The sequence below is a fragment of the Heterodontus francisci genome, unplaced genomic scaffold, assembly GCF_036365525.1.
Source record: "Heterodontus francisci isolate sHetFra1 unplaced genomic scaffold, sHetFra1.hap1 HAP1_SCAFFOLD_102, whole genome shotgun sequence".
NCBI lineage: Eukaryota > Metazoa > Chordata > Chondrichthyes > Heterodontiformes > Heterodontidae > Heterodontus > Heterodontus francisci.
The window spans coordinates 4,372,185-4,386,083 of NW_027140380.1; the positions used below are offsets into that span (position 1 = coordinate 4,372,185).

The 13,899-nt window shown below is 49.8% G+C and overlaps 2 pseudogenes; one reads left to right on the plus strand and one right to left on the minus strand.

The window, feature by feature from the left end:
* The first annotated feature begins 738 nt into the window (after positions 1-738).
* Positions 739-873, plus strand: LOC137359430 (U2 spliceosomal RNA; annotated as a pseudogene).
* A 6,242-nt stretch (positions 874-7,115) lies between these two features.
* LOC137359411 (uncharacterized) overlaps positions 7,116-13,899 on the minus strand; it is a 36,083-nt pseudogene continuing 29,299 nt past the window's right edge.

Sequence of the window (13,899 nt, forward strand, 5' to 3'; positions counted from 1 at the left end):
CTCTGCTGCCTGGGATTGTCACCCCCTCTCATGCTCGTATCCTTCCTAATAGACTCAGCAAAGGGTTCAACACAGCAAACAAACAAGACAGGGGAGAGAGGACAGCCCTGTCTGACTCCAGATTGGATCAGGAAACTTTCCGATTCCCACCCATTGATTGAGACTGCGCTACTGATGTTCGTGTAGAGCAGTTTGATCCAATTGCAGATTCCCTCCCTAAACCCCATTTTGGAAAGAACGTCCATCATGTAGGTGTGCGATTTCCTGTCAAAAGCCTTCTCCTGGTCCAGGCTGATGAGGCAGGTGTCCACCCTCCTGTCCCGTACATAGGCGATCGTATCCCTGAGTAGCACGAGACTATCAGAGATCTTCCTGCCGGGTACAGTACAGGTCTGGTCAGGGTGAATCACCAACTCCAGAGCAGACTTGACTCGACTGGCTATGACTTTGGACAGAGTTTCAGCTCAGTCATTCAGGATCCTGGAATTCACACAGTTTGAGCCCATGCTTACCCGAACCCATTTCTGATTGGTCACCCTCTTCTTATTCACATGTCTTAACCAATCGCAGAGCCTTGAATTAGAAAATGCAGCCAAGCATTGGCTTAAATTGTCGACCTGACAGAATATTTTAAATCGAAAAAGCCTCCAATTTCAGTGCAGTAAAGAAGCGAATTACTGGAAAATCTATGTCCAGTAGCTTGGGGTCCAGGCAACTGAAGGCAAGACCGCCAGTGGTGGAGCTTCTCAGCCTTTTGGCTAAGATCAAGTGTAGTATCTGTTCTTATCAGTACTTACTTGGCAGAGGAGAAACCATGATCAGTGGCTTTTGATCCTGGGTAGGCTTTGAGTAAAATGGCTATAACCAATCTTTGAGCTTCAGGCCAGGGAGTGCGGAACACCATTCGGGTGGTGGTGAAGGACAAGGAAGGAGATGCACTGGTCGATCGCACCTTCTTCATCAAGAAAATCCTCATCGATTGCTGTGGATTTCAAGCTAGGCACATCTTCTGCCTGCAGGATTTCCCAGCAGTGGGTATATTGACATGACATTCAAGAATGTGGCGGGATGCATCAAGTTCCTGAAGGCGTTCAAGGAGAAAGGAGACCGGGCGCCGCTGTCGATCCTCCCAGTGGAGCCGCTCTTCACGCTTCCGTCACTACATGACCGGCTGGTGACAATTCACCTCTACAACCCCCATGTTCCTGTGGTGGATGTACTCACCTTTCTCGCCAGGTACGTCGAGGTGGCCAGCACTGATGTCAAAGACCCCTTTGGGATTTGGACCAATAAGCGGCAAGTCAAGGTGACCTTGACGGTCGATGCCAATGGAGCCATCATCCACCCTCCCTCCAGCTTCGCTATCAGGGGAAGTCGAGGCTTCTTGGTCTACGCTGGGCAGCCCAAAGTTTGTAGCACCTGTGGCAAATCTGGTCACGTGGCAGCTAACTGCAGCACGGTTGTCTGCAAGAACTGCAAGAAGGAAGGCCATCAGACCAAGGACTGTAAGCAGAGTAAGTGTTGCAACCTGTGCGGTGCGGCAGGCCATCTCTACAAAACCTGCCCCAAACGCTGCCTCAGTTATGCTCAGGCGGCAAGGTCCAAGGAAAGGCCGGGAGAAGATTCGACGAAGGCGTCCGGTGTTGGAAAGGAGACAAGCAACCTTCTCTGCAGTGAGGAACTTCTACCTGAGAAGGAGAAGAAAGGGAAGGCAACTGAAACCAGCAACCCGGCACCTACCCTGCACCCGGAAACCCCTCCTCCACAGACAGAATCAATGGAGGAGGAGGCAGCAGATGGACAAACAGGTCAGTGGCAGTTTGTCCAAAGGAAAACCACAAAGAAAAGACCTCCAAAAGCGGAACAGGCCACCACCCAAACCAGTGGCAAGAGGAGGCTACCGTCTGAGACAGACTACAGCAGCTCCTCTTCACTGGATGAGGAAGTGCCGGAGCGACAGCACATTCAAAAGAAGCGGCAGAACTCAAAAGGAGCTGGAAGATAAAGCCCCCCAGCCCCCGGGCACTGGAAGCTGTGATGGGCCTGTCAAGCCCCAAAGCCAAAGCGCCACACCTAGCGACATGGCCAACACATCCCAGCTCTGGGACACTGAGAGGAAAGACACATCTGGCGCACTTCAGCTCTGGGAAGCCGGCAGCAGTGATGTTTTCGAGGAGGAACAGAGGAGAACAGCACAGAACAGCCCAATCCCTGCTGCCAACAAGACCCCCGCCCCCCCCACCGATGTCACCTCAGTGGAAGAAACCCTGCATGAAAAACCAGGAGGAGTTTCTGAGCCCAACGAGTGTGAAACAGCTTGCGTACACTATGGTTATACAGGAACATCCTGAAGGACTGGGACTAGCAAGGACAAATGGTATGGGAAGCAACAACTAACTTTATAAAAATGGGTATAAGGATTGCTTCAATTAATGTGCGTAGCATTAAATCCACTATGCGATGGATTACCTCGCCAAGGTCAAAGCCGACCCCTTGTTTCTGCAGGAGTGTGGAATACCACATCTCAGCACCGACAGGCAGTGGTCGCAATGGTGGTCCCACGGGCCATCGATCTGGTCAGGGGGTAATGATTGCCATTCCTCCGGCCTGGGTCTTCTGCTGCGGGGAGGTAACTTCACCATCTCCGAAGTTAAGGAGGTGGTGGGCAGTCGCCTCCTCATCGCAGATGTAATGTACAACAATGCTTCGCTCTGGTTGATCAGCATGTACGCCCCGTTTCAATGCAGCGAACGGTTGACCGTCTTTAGAATTAGAATTAGAATTAGAACTAGAACATTACAGCGCAGTACAGGCCCTTCGGCCCTCGATGTTGCGCCGACCATCTGACCTACACTATTCCATTTTCATCCATATGTCTATCCAATGACCACTTAAATGCCCTTAAAGTTGGCGAGTCTACTACTGTTGCAGACAGGGCGTTCCACGCCCCTACTACTCTCTGCGTAAAGAAACTACCTCTGACATCTGTCCTATATCTTTCACCCCTCAACTTAAAGCTATGTCCCCTCGTGTTTGCCATCATCATCCGAGGAAAAAGACTTTCAATATCCACCCTATCTAACCCTCTGATTATCTTGTATGTCTCTATTAAGTCACCTCTCCTCCTCCTTCTCTCTAACGAAAACAACCTCAAGTCCCTCAGCCTTTCCTCGTAAGACCTTCCTTCCATACCAGGCAACATCCTAGTAAATCTCCTCTGCACCCTTTCCAAAGCTTCCACATCCTTCCTATAATGCGGTGACCAGAACTGCACGCAATACTCAAGGTGCGGCCTCACCAGAATTTTGTACAGCTGCATCATGACCTCGTGGCTCCGAAACTCGATCCCCCTACTAATAAAAGCTAACACACCATATGCCTTCTTAACAGCCCTATTAACCTGGGTAGCAACCTTCAGGGATTTATGTACCTGGACACCAAGATCTCGCTGTACATCTACACTACCAAGAATCTTCCCATTAGCCCAGTACTCTGCATTGCTGTTACTTCTTCCAAAGTGAATCACCTCACACTTCTCCGCATTAAACTCCATTTGCCATCTCTCAGCCCAGCTCTGCAGCCTATCTATGTCCCTCTGTACCCTACAACATCCTTCGACATTATCCACAACTCCACCGACCTTCGTGTCATCCGCAAATTTACTAACCCACCCTTCTACACCCTCATCCAGGTCATTTATAAAAATGACAAACAGCAGTGTCCCCAAAACAGAACCTTGCGGTACACCACTAGTAACTAAACTCCAGGATGAACATTTGCCATCAACCATTGCTGCTGGCAACGTGCAGGCCAGTCATCCTAGGCGGTGACTTCAACTGCATCATCGATGCAGCTGGGCGATCTGGCAGAGACGACAGCAAACTGGACGCTATGTCCAGATTCCTGATAGAAACAGCAAAAGATGCAAAACTGCACGACGTATTCAGGAAACCTGCAGACGGAGTGCAGCGTAGATAGACATGGTCAAGATTGGACGGGTCTGCCCATTCCAGGATTGACTTCCTGTTTGTGGCCCATTCCGTCACGGTCAGATCCATTGACGTCAAGCCGGTGTTCTTGTCGAACCACTGCCTCGTCATGGCCGACTGTCACTTACAGGACGACTAGCGGGTTGGCAGAGGGACGTGGAAGCTCAATGCTACACTGCTAACCCCAGAGAACGTTGAGGAACTTAAAAGGGATTACAAAGGTTGGAGAACCGTGAAACCCCTCCTGAGTCTCCAGTTCACAGGTGGGACGCGATCAAGGGGAACATCAAGAGGTTCTTTCTCCTCAAAAGGTGTTCAGAGGGCGAGAGAGAGACAGAGGGAAATGTCCTGACTCCAGAAAAGTATGCAAAATCTGCTCCGGCTACAGTCGATGGGGGTTGAGGTCAAGGAGGACCTCCAAGAGGTGAAGAGAAAGCAGGCCTCGCTCTTTGCCACGGAGACCTCCAATATCATCTTCCGGTCCAGAGTCCACCCCATTGAGCAGGATGAGATGTGCTTGCATTACTTCTTCCAAAAGGTACACAGAGAGAGCTCTGTTATCAGCAGCCAGAAGGAAGAAGATGGCTCGGTAACATCTTCGCAGTCCGACATACTAAGGATCAGCAAATCCTTTTATGCTGGGCTGTATGACGCGAAGCCCACAGACAGTAGAGCCTCCCAGTCCTTCCTGTCATCTATCACAGAGGTCTTAGATGACAGCAGGAGGGAGAGACTGGACAAGCCGCTAACTCGGGATGAGCTAACAAAGGCCGTCAAATCCTTCGAGACGAATAAAACTCCCGGAAGCGATGGCTTACCGGTTGAGCTGTATTGTGTCCTGTGGGACTGGGTTTGCCTGGACCAGCTGGAAGTATACGAGAGTATGCTCCTGGCCGGCAGCATATCAGAATCCATGAGGAAAGGCATCATCACCCTCATTGACAATCGGAACGGGGAGAGGGCAGAAATTGGAAATTGGCAGCCCATCTCACTGCTTAATGTTGACGACAAGATTCTGTCCAAAGTCATAGCCAGTCGAGTCAAGTCTGCTCTGGAGTTGGTGATCCACCCTGATCAGACCTGTACTGCACCTGGCAGGAAGATCTCCGATAGTCTCGCACTACTCAGGGATACAATCGCCGATGTACGGGACAGGAGGGTGGACACCAGCCTCATCAGCCTGGACCAGGAGAAGGTTTTTGACTGAATATCACACACATACATGATGGACGTGTTTCCAAAATGGCGTTTGCGGAGGGAATCTGCAATTGGATCAAACTGCCCTGCACAAACATCAGTGGCGCAGTCTCAATCAATGGGTGGGAATCGGAAAGTTTCCCAATCCAATCTGGAGTCAGACAGGGCTATCCTCTCTCCCCTGTCTTGTTTGTTTACTGTATTGAACCATTTGCTGAGTCTATAAGGAAGAATGTGAGCAGAAGAGGGGTGACAATTCCAGGCAGAGGAGGCACTCAGGTTAAAACCTCCCTCCACATGGATGACGTCACGGTCTTCTGCTCGGACCCGCTGTCTGTGTGCAGACTGATGAGCATCTGCGACCAGTTGAAACTGACCTCGGGAGCCAAAGTTAACCACGGCAAGAGAGAGGCCATGTTCTTTGGGAACAGGGCTTACCGATCCTTTGTCCCCTTCACCGTCAGCTCAGACTACCTGAAGGTGCTGGGAATATGGTTCAGAAGGGCCGGGGTGTGCACCAAAATCTGGGAAGAGCGAGCAGCCAAGGTACAACACAAGCTGAGCATGTGGGAGAAGCGATCTCTCTCCAATGTGGGTAAGAACCTGGTCATCAGGTGCAAGGCGCTCACGTTGTTGCTGTTCATGGCGCAGGTCTGGCCCATACCCCACTCCGGCGCTGTGGCGGTCACCCGAGCCATTTTCCGCTTCATCTGGGGATCCAAAATGGACCGGGTCCGGAGGGACACGATGCTCAAACCTCTGGATAAAGGTGGGAAAAATGTACCCAACATCACCCTCATCCTGATGACTACCTTCGTGTGTGGCTGCATCAAGCTGTGTGTAGACGCAAACTCCAAGTGTCACCACGTGCTGAGGTTCTATCTGTCCCCGGTGTTGCGAAGCCTTGTCACATTGCCGCGGAATGCTCCATCCAGTTGGACTGTGTCGTTCCACCTATCCTTCATCGAGCGGTTTCTGCGGAAAAACACCTTTGACCACCGGTCCATCAGCCAGTGGTCTGCACAGAATGTCCTCAAGGCCCTAAAGGAAAAGGACATGGCGGATCCTCTTCCCCAAGCAGACCACCGAAGTCATTTGGCGGAATGCCTCATCACCAGAACCTTCAAACAAGCACCAAGATGAAGCTTGGCTGGTGGTGAGAAGAGCCCTCCCAGTCAGATCCTTCCTGCACACCCGAAGTCTCACCCCCTCTGCACAACACCCTCGAGGTGACTGCGGTGGGGAAGAGATGGTTGCCCACCTCCTTCTGGAATTTGTCTTTGCAAAGCAGGTGTGGAAAGAGATGCAGTGGTTTTTGTCGAACTTCATCTCAAGCAGCTCTGTAACACAGGAGTCTGTGCTCTACGGGCTGTTCCCAGGGACGCACACTGAGATAAACATCAACTGCTGCTGGAGGACTATCAATTCGGTGAAAGACACCCGTTGTTCTGCCCGAAACTTGCTGGTCTTCCAGCACAAAGAGTTGTCCACGACCGAATGTTGCAGACTGGCACATTCCAAGGTCCAGGACTATGTGCTGAGGGACGCACTAAAGCTTGGGGCAGCCGCAGCAAATGTTCAATGGGAAAAGACCACTGTGTAAGGTCCCCCCACCAAGTTGAACGGATGGGCTGGGTCGATGGAAAACCCCTCGAAATGTATCAGGAAAATTTTCGTTTGCTGTAAAATGTATATGGCATGGAAAATGAAATGGAACGGTTGTGAGGCAGCTCACTCCTGCAATGAAGGAAACTGACCTCCTTTGCACTGTTTGTAATTTTCGACTTGGTGCTGTTTAGAACTGTTTAGTCATGTACTTTTTACAGATTTTTATGAATAATGCATATTTTGGAAATAATAAAAAAAAGTCCAGTAACAAGTTAAAAACCTGTTTCCATATTCCACTTTTACTGTCACAAATTCCGGGCGCTATTTCACAAGCAGATTTAATTTGTCAATTGTTGTCAACTGTTCGAACTGGCGGTAAACAACTCTGTTCAGCAATCTATAATGGGACAAGTAACTCAAACTCCGTGTGGAACAAAGAACGAAGAACAAAGAAAATTACAGAACAGGAACAGGCCCTTCGGCCCTCCAAGCCTGCGCCGATCCAGATCCTCTTTTTTAACATGTCGCCTATTTTCTAAGGGTCTGTATCTCTTTGCTTCCTGCCCATTCATGTATCTGTCTAGATACATCTTAAAAGACGCTATCGTGCCCGCGTCTACCACCTCCGCTGGCAACGCGTTCCAGGCACCCACCACCCTCTGCGTAAAGAACTTTCCACGCATATCCCCCCTAAACCTTTCCCCACTCACTTTGAACTCGTGACCCCGAGTAATTGAATCCCCCACTCTGGGAAAAAGCTTCTTGCTATCCACCCTGTCTATACCTGTCACGATTTTGTACACCTCAATCAGGATCCCCCTCAACCTCCGTCTTTCTAATGAAAATAATCCTAATCTACTCAACCTCTCTTCATAGCTAGCGCCCTCCATACCAGGCAACATCCTGGTGAACCTCCTCTGCACCCTCTCCAAAGCACCTACATCCTTTGGAAGTAATAAATTGTGGACAATTGGTAATTCCCCTTCAAACAGGCTTCAGGGAGACAGTGAGAAGTCACTGAAATAGTTGCTTAAACATTTTAAATAGTTGCCATTCCTGTTACAAATGTTTTGGAATTAGACAGTAATCAGCCCTTTCACAGAGACTGTGGGTGGCTCTGAAAAGAGCCTTTGGCTTATTAGATGACATTTTGGCCGCTTTACTTTTTCTGGGAGCTCTGAGCGCTGGTTTTTTTGGGCAGCAGCACGGCCTGGATATTAGCCAGCACCCCGCCCTGTGCAACGGTCACCCCTCCCAGGAGCTTGTTGAGCTCCGCGTTGTCGCGGACGGCCAGTTGCAGGTGTCGGGGGATGATGCGGATCTTCTTGTTGTCCCGGGCTGCGTTACCGGCCAGCTCGAGGATTTCAGTGGTTAGATACTCGAGCACAGCAGCCAGCACCCACAGGCTCAGCATAGTTGCCCTTTCTCAGGAGCCTGTGTACACGGCCCACTGGGAACTCCAGTCCAGCCCGGGAGGAGTGAGACTTGGCCTTGGACTGAGCTTTCCCGCTGGTCTTTCCTCTTCCTGACTTTTTTTATTTCCAAAATGGACTTTATTCATAAAAATCTGTAAGAAAAAACAATACAGAACAGTTCCAAACATCATCGAGTCAGACAATACAAAGAGTGCAAAGGAGATCAGTTTCCTTCAATACAGGAGTGAATTGCCTCACAACCCTTCCATTTCATTTTACGTACCATGTACATTTTACAGCAAACAAATATTTTCCCGATAAAGTTCGAGGGGTTTTCTATGGATCCAGCCCCTCAGTTCAGCTTGGTGGGGGGACCTTACACAGTGGTGTTTCCCCATTGAGCCTTTGCTGCGGCTGCCCCAAGCTTCAGTACGTCCCTCAGCACGTAGTCTTGGACCTTGGAATGTGCCAGTCTGCAACATTCGGTCGTGGACAACTCTTTGTGCTGGAAGACCAGCAAGTTTCGGGGGGCAGACCAAATTGATAGTCCTCCAGCAGCAGTTGATGTTTATCTCTGTGTATGTCCCTGGGAACAGCCAATACAGCACAGACTCCTGTGTTACAGAGCTGCTTGGGATGAACCTCGACAAAAACCACTGCATCTCTTTTCACACCTGCTTTGCAAAGACACATTCCAGAAGGAGGTGGGCAACCGTCTCTTCCCCAACGCAGCCACCTCAAGGGCATTGTGAGAAGGGTGTGAGACTTCGGGCGTGCAGGAAGGATCTGACGGGGAGGGCTCTTCTCACCACCAGCCAAGCTACACCTTGGTGCTTGTTTGAAAGTTCTGGTGATTAGGCATTCTGTCTAATGACTTTGGCAGTCTGCTTGGGGAACCATCCAACAGGATCCACCATCTCCTTTTCCCGTAGGGCCTTGTGGACATTCCATGCAGACCACTGCCTGATGGGTTGGTGGTCAAAGGTGTTTTTTTGCAGAAATTTTCCCACGAAGGATAGGTGGTACGGCACGGCCCAACTGGATGGAGCGTTCCGCGGCAATGTGATGAAGTCCATCCTTCTCAACATCGGGTACAGATAGAACCTCAGCACATAGTGACACTTGGTGTTTGTGTACTGGGGATCTACACACAGCTCGATGCAGCCGCACACGATGGTAGTCATCAGGATGAGGGCAATGTTGGGTACATTTTTCCCGCCCTTATCCAGAGGTTTGAACATCGTGTCCCTCCGGACCCGGTCCATTTTGCATCCCCAGATGAAGTGGAAAATGACTTGGGTGACCACCAGAGCGCAGGAGTGGGGTATGGGCTAGACCTGCGCCACATACAGCAACAACGTGAGCACATCGCATCTGATGACCAGGTTCTTACCCATATTGGAGAGAGATCGCTGCTCCCACATGCTCAGCTTATGTTGTACCCTGGCTACTCACTCCTCCCAGGTTTTCGTGCACGCCCCGGCCCTTCCGAACCATATCCCCAGCATCTTCAGGTACTGTGACCTAATGGTGAAGGGGACAAAGAATTGGTCAGCCCAGTTCCCAAAGAACATGGCCTCGCTCTTGCCCTGGTTAACTCTGGCCCCTGAGGCCAGTTCGAACTGGTTGCAGATGCACACAGACAGCGGGTCCAAGCAGAAGACGACGACGTCATCCATGTACAGGGAGGTTTTAACCTGAGTGGCTCTGCTGCCTGGGATTGTCACCCCTCTTATGTTCACATCCTTCCTAATATACTCAGCAAAGGGTTCAAACAGCAAACAAACAAGACCGGGGAGAGAGGACAGCCCTGTCTGACTCCAGATTGGATCGGAAAACTTTCTGACTCCCACCCATTGATTGAGAGAGCGCTACTGATATTTGTGAAGTGCAGTTTGATCCAATTGCAGATTCCCTCCCCAAACCCCATTTTGGAAAGCACATCCATCATGAAGGTGTGCGATATCCTGTCACAAGCCTTCTCCTGGTCCAGGCTGATGAGGCAGGTGTACACCCTCCTGTCCCGTACATAGGCGATCGTATCCCTGAGTTACGCGAGACTATCAGAGATCTTCCTGCCGGGTACAGTACAGGTCTGATCAGGGTGAATCACCAACTCCAGAGCGGACTTGACTCGACTGGCTATGACTTTGGACAGCATCTTGTAGTCAAAATTAAGTAGTGAGATGGGCTGCCAATTTCTGATTTCTGCCCTCTCCCCCTTCCGCTTGGAGATGAGGGTGATGATGCCTTTCCTCATGGATTCTGACATGCTGCCGGCCAGGAGCATACTCTCGTATCCTTCCAGCAGGTCTGGGCCGATCCAGTCCCACAGGGCCGAATACAACTCAACCAGTAAGGCATCGCTTCCGGGAGTTTTACTCGTCTCAAAGGACTTGACGGCCTTTGTCAGCTTGTCCACAGTTAGCGGCATGTCCAGTCTCTCCCTCATGCTATCATCTAAGACAGCTGTGATAGATCACAGGAAGCTCTGCTGTCTGTGCGCTTCGCGTCAGACAGCCCGGCATAAAAGGATTTGCTAATTCTTAGTATGTCGGACTGCGAAGACGTTACCGAGCCATCCTCTTCCTTCAGGCTTCTGATGAAGCTGTGTGAAGCTTTTGGAAGAGGTAGTGCAAACACATCTCATCCTGTTCGATGGAGTGGACTCTGGACCGGAAGATGATTTTGGAGGCCTCTGTGGCAAAGAGTGAGGCCTCCTGACTCTTCACCTCATGGAGGTCCTCCTTGACCTCGACCTCTATCGTCTGAAACACATGCTAAGTGCCAGATGCTGAAAGGTTTTTTTTTTTAGATTAGAGATACAGCACTGAAACAGGCCCTTCGGCACACCGAGTCTGTGCCGAACATCAACCACCCATTTATACTAATCCTGCACTAATCCCATATTCCTACCAAACATCCCCACCTTTCCCTATGTTTCCCAACCACCTACCTATACTAGTGACAATTTATAACGGCCAATTTAACTACCAACCTGCAAGTCTTTTGGCTTGTGGGAGAAAACCAGAGCACCCGGAGAAAACCCACGCAGACACAGGGAGAACTTACAAACTCCACACAGGCAGTACCCGGAATCGAACCCGGGTCCCTGGAGCTGTGAGGCTGCGGTGCTAACCACTGCGCCACTGTATAGGTTGATTACTGCACTCACAGTATCTCAGCCTGAGTCATCTAAAGGAACCTAACACACAAATAGTAGCACTGAGAGATTGTGAAAGAGTCCAAAACTCAGAGTACCAGACACTGACAGACACAATCTGAAAACTACACACACATGGATATAGAATTGGCTAACTCACAGGAAACAGAGAGTGGGGATAAATGGGGCATTTTCAGATTGGCAAACTGTAACTAATGGAGTGTCACAGGGATCAGTGCTGGTGCCTCAACTATTTATGGCCTATATTAATAATTGCATGAAGGCACTGAGTGTTTTGTTGCCAAATTTATGGACGGTACAAAGATAGGTAGGAAAGCAAGTTGTGAGGAGGCCACAAAGTGTCAGCAAAGAGATATAGATGGGTTAAGTCAGTGGGCAAAAATTTGGCAGATGGGGTATCATACGGGAAAATGTGCGATTGTCTACTTTGGCAGGAAGAATAGAAAAGCAGAATATTACTTGCATCAGAGAGACTGCAGAATGCTGCTGTACCGAGGGATCTGGGTGTCCAGGTACATGAATTACAAAAACGTTAGCATGCAGCTAAGGCAAGTAATTAGGAAGGCAAATGGAATGTTGGCATTTTTAGCAAGGGGAATGGAGTATAAAAGGAGGGAAGTTTTGCTATAACTGTACAGGGCATTAGTGACATCCCAACTAAAGGACTCCACACAGTTTTGGTCTCCTTATTTAAGGAGGGGTACACATGCATTGGAATCAGTTCAGAGAAAGTTCACTCGGCTGATTCCTGGGATGTTGGATTGTCTTTAGTTTAGAGATACAGCACTAAAACAGGCCCTTCGGCCCACCGAGTCTGTGCCAACCATCAACCACCCATTTATACTAATCCTGCACTAATTCCACATTCCTACCACATCCCCACCTGTCCCTATATTTCCCTACCACCTACCTCTACTCGGGGCAATTTTTATAATGGCCAATTTACCTATCAACCTGCAAGTCTTTGGCATGTGGGAGGAAACCGGAGCACCCGGAGGAAACCCACGCAGACACAGGGAGAACTTGCAAACCCCACACAGGCAGTACCCAGAATTGAACCCGGGTCGCTGGAGCTGTGAGGCTGCAGTGCTAACCACTGCGCCACTGTGCTGCCCTATTGTCGATGGCTGCCCTTGATGAGACAATGCTCGCGAGGGATGAGCAGTGATCACATCGTCCAGTGGTTCGCCATGGATCTTGATATAGAGGGGCAGTGTCGGGGAGCAGGCTGGCAGAGGACCTTTGTCTTCCAGACATTTAGCTTAAGGCCAATTCTTTCATATGCCTCAATGAATGCATCGATCAGGGTTTGAAGCTTGGTCACTGGGTGTGTGCACCCGCAGGCGTTGTCAGCGTATTGCAGCTAGATGACAGATGTTGGAATGGCCTTGCTTCTGGACTGGAGGCAAAGTCAGTTCAATAGTTTCCAACTCGTACTATAGAGTAGATCGACTGACACAACAGCTGGTGGGCTGAAAGAACGCTGGAACTACAAAAACTTGCTGAAAGCCACGACATATGTGGCTTCTTCGGCACTGTCAAGATCATTCACGGCCCAAGTATCAAAGGACCTACCCCACTGAGAGCAAAGAATGGAGTGACACTGATCAAGGACAGAGAGGCAGTCAGCACTCATTGGAAGGAGCACTTTGAATATCTCCTCAATTGCGATGCCGTCTTTGATGTGAGTGCCCTTGACTGCATTCCACAGCATGCTACCCACCATGACGTCAGCACAATCCCAGACTGACAGAGATTGACAGCTAAAAAAAAAATAAGGCCACCGGCATAGATGGAATTCCCACCAAAATTCAAAAATACAGCAGAGAAGCACTCTTGACACAAATACATCGTCTCAAGTCTCTCATGTGGAAGGATGAGAGCATGTCAGGGATTTCCGAGATGCCGTAATTGTGACCATCTTCAAAAAAGGTGACAACCCAGACTGTAGTAACTACAGAGGGGCAGCCCTGCTGTCCGTCACAGGGAAGGTCATCACAAGAGTCCTTCTCAACCGCCTCCTCCCCATGGCTGAAGAGCTCCTACTGGAATCACAATGTGGATTCTGTCAATCAAGAGGCACAGTGAACATAATCTTCACAGCAAGACATTCCCAAGAGAAATGTAGGGAGCAGCAGCAACCTTTCTACATGGCCTTCTCTGACCTGACAAAGGCCTTCAACTCTCCAAACTGGGAGGGATTATGGAACATCTTCTTCAAATTTGGCAGCCCGGAGAAATTCGGCACCATCGTCTGCCGACTGCATGATATGTAATCATTGGCAACGGACCTACCACTGACCTAATCCCAATGCAAACTGGGCTCAAGCAAGGCTGTGTCATCGCACCAACGCTCTTTTCCATCTTCCTCCCTGCAACATTCCACCTCATCTCCTCACACTCAAACACAGTACCAGAGACTGACAGATACAGAATGGATGTCACACTCACAGTACCAGAGTCTGTAATATACAGAATGAATCCCTACTGCACCAGAGACTGAGAG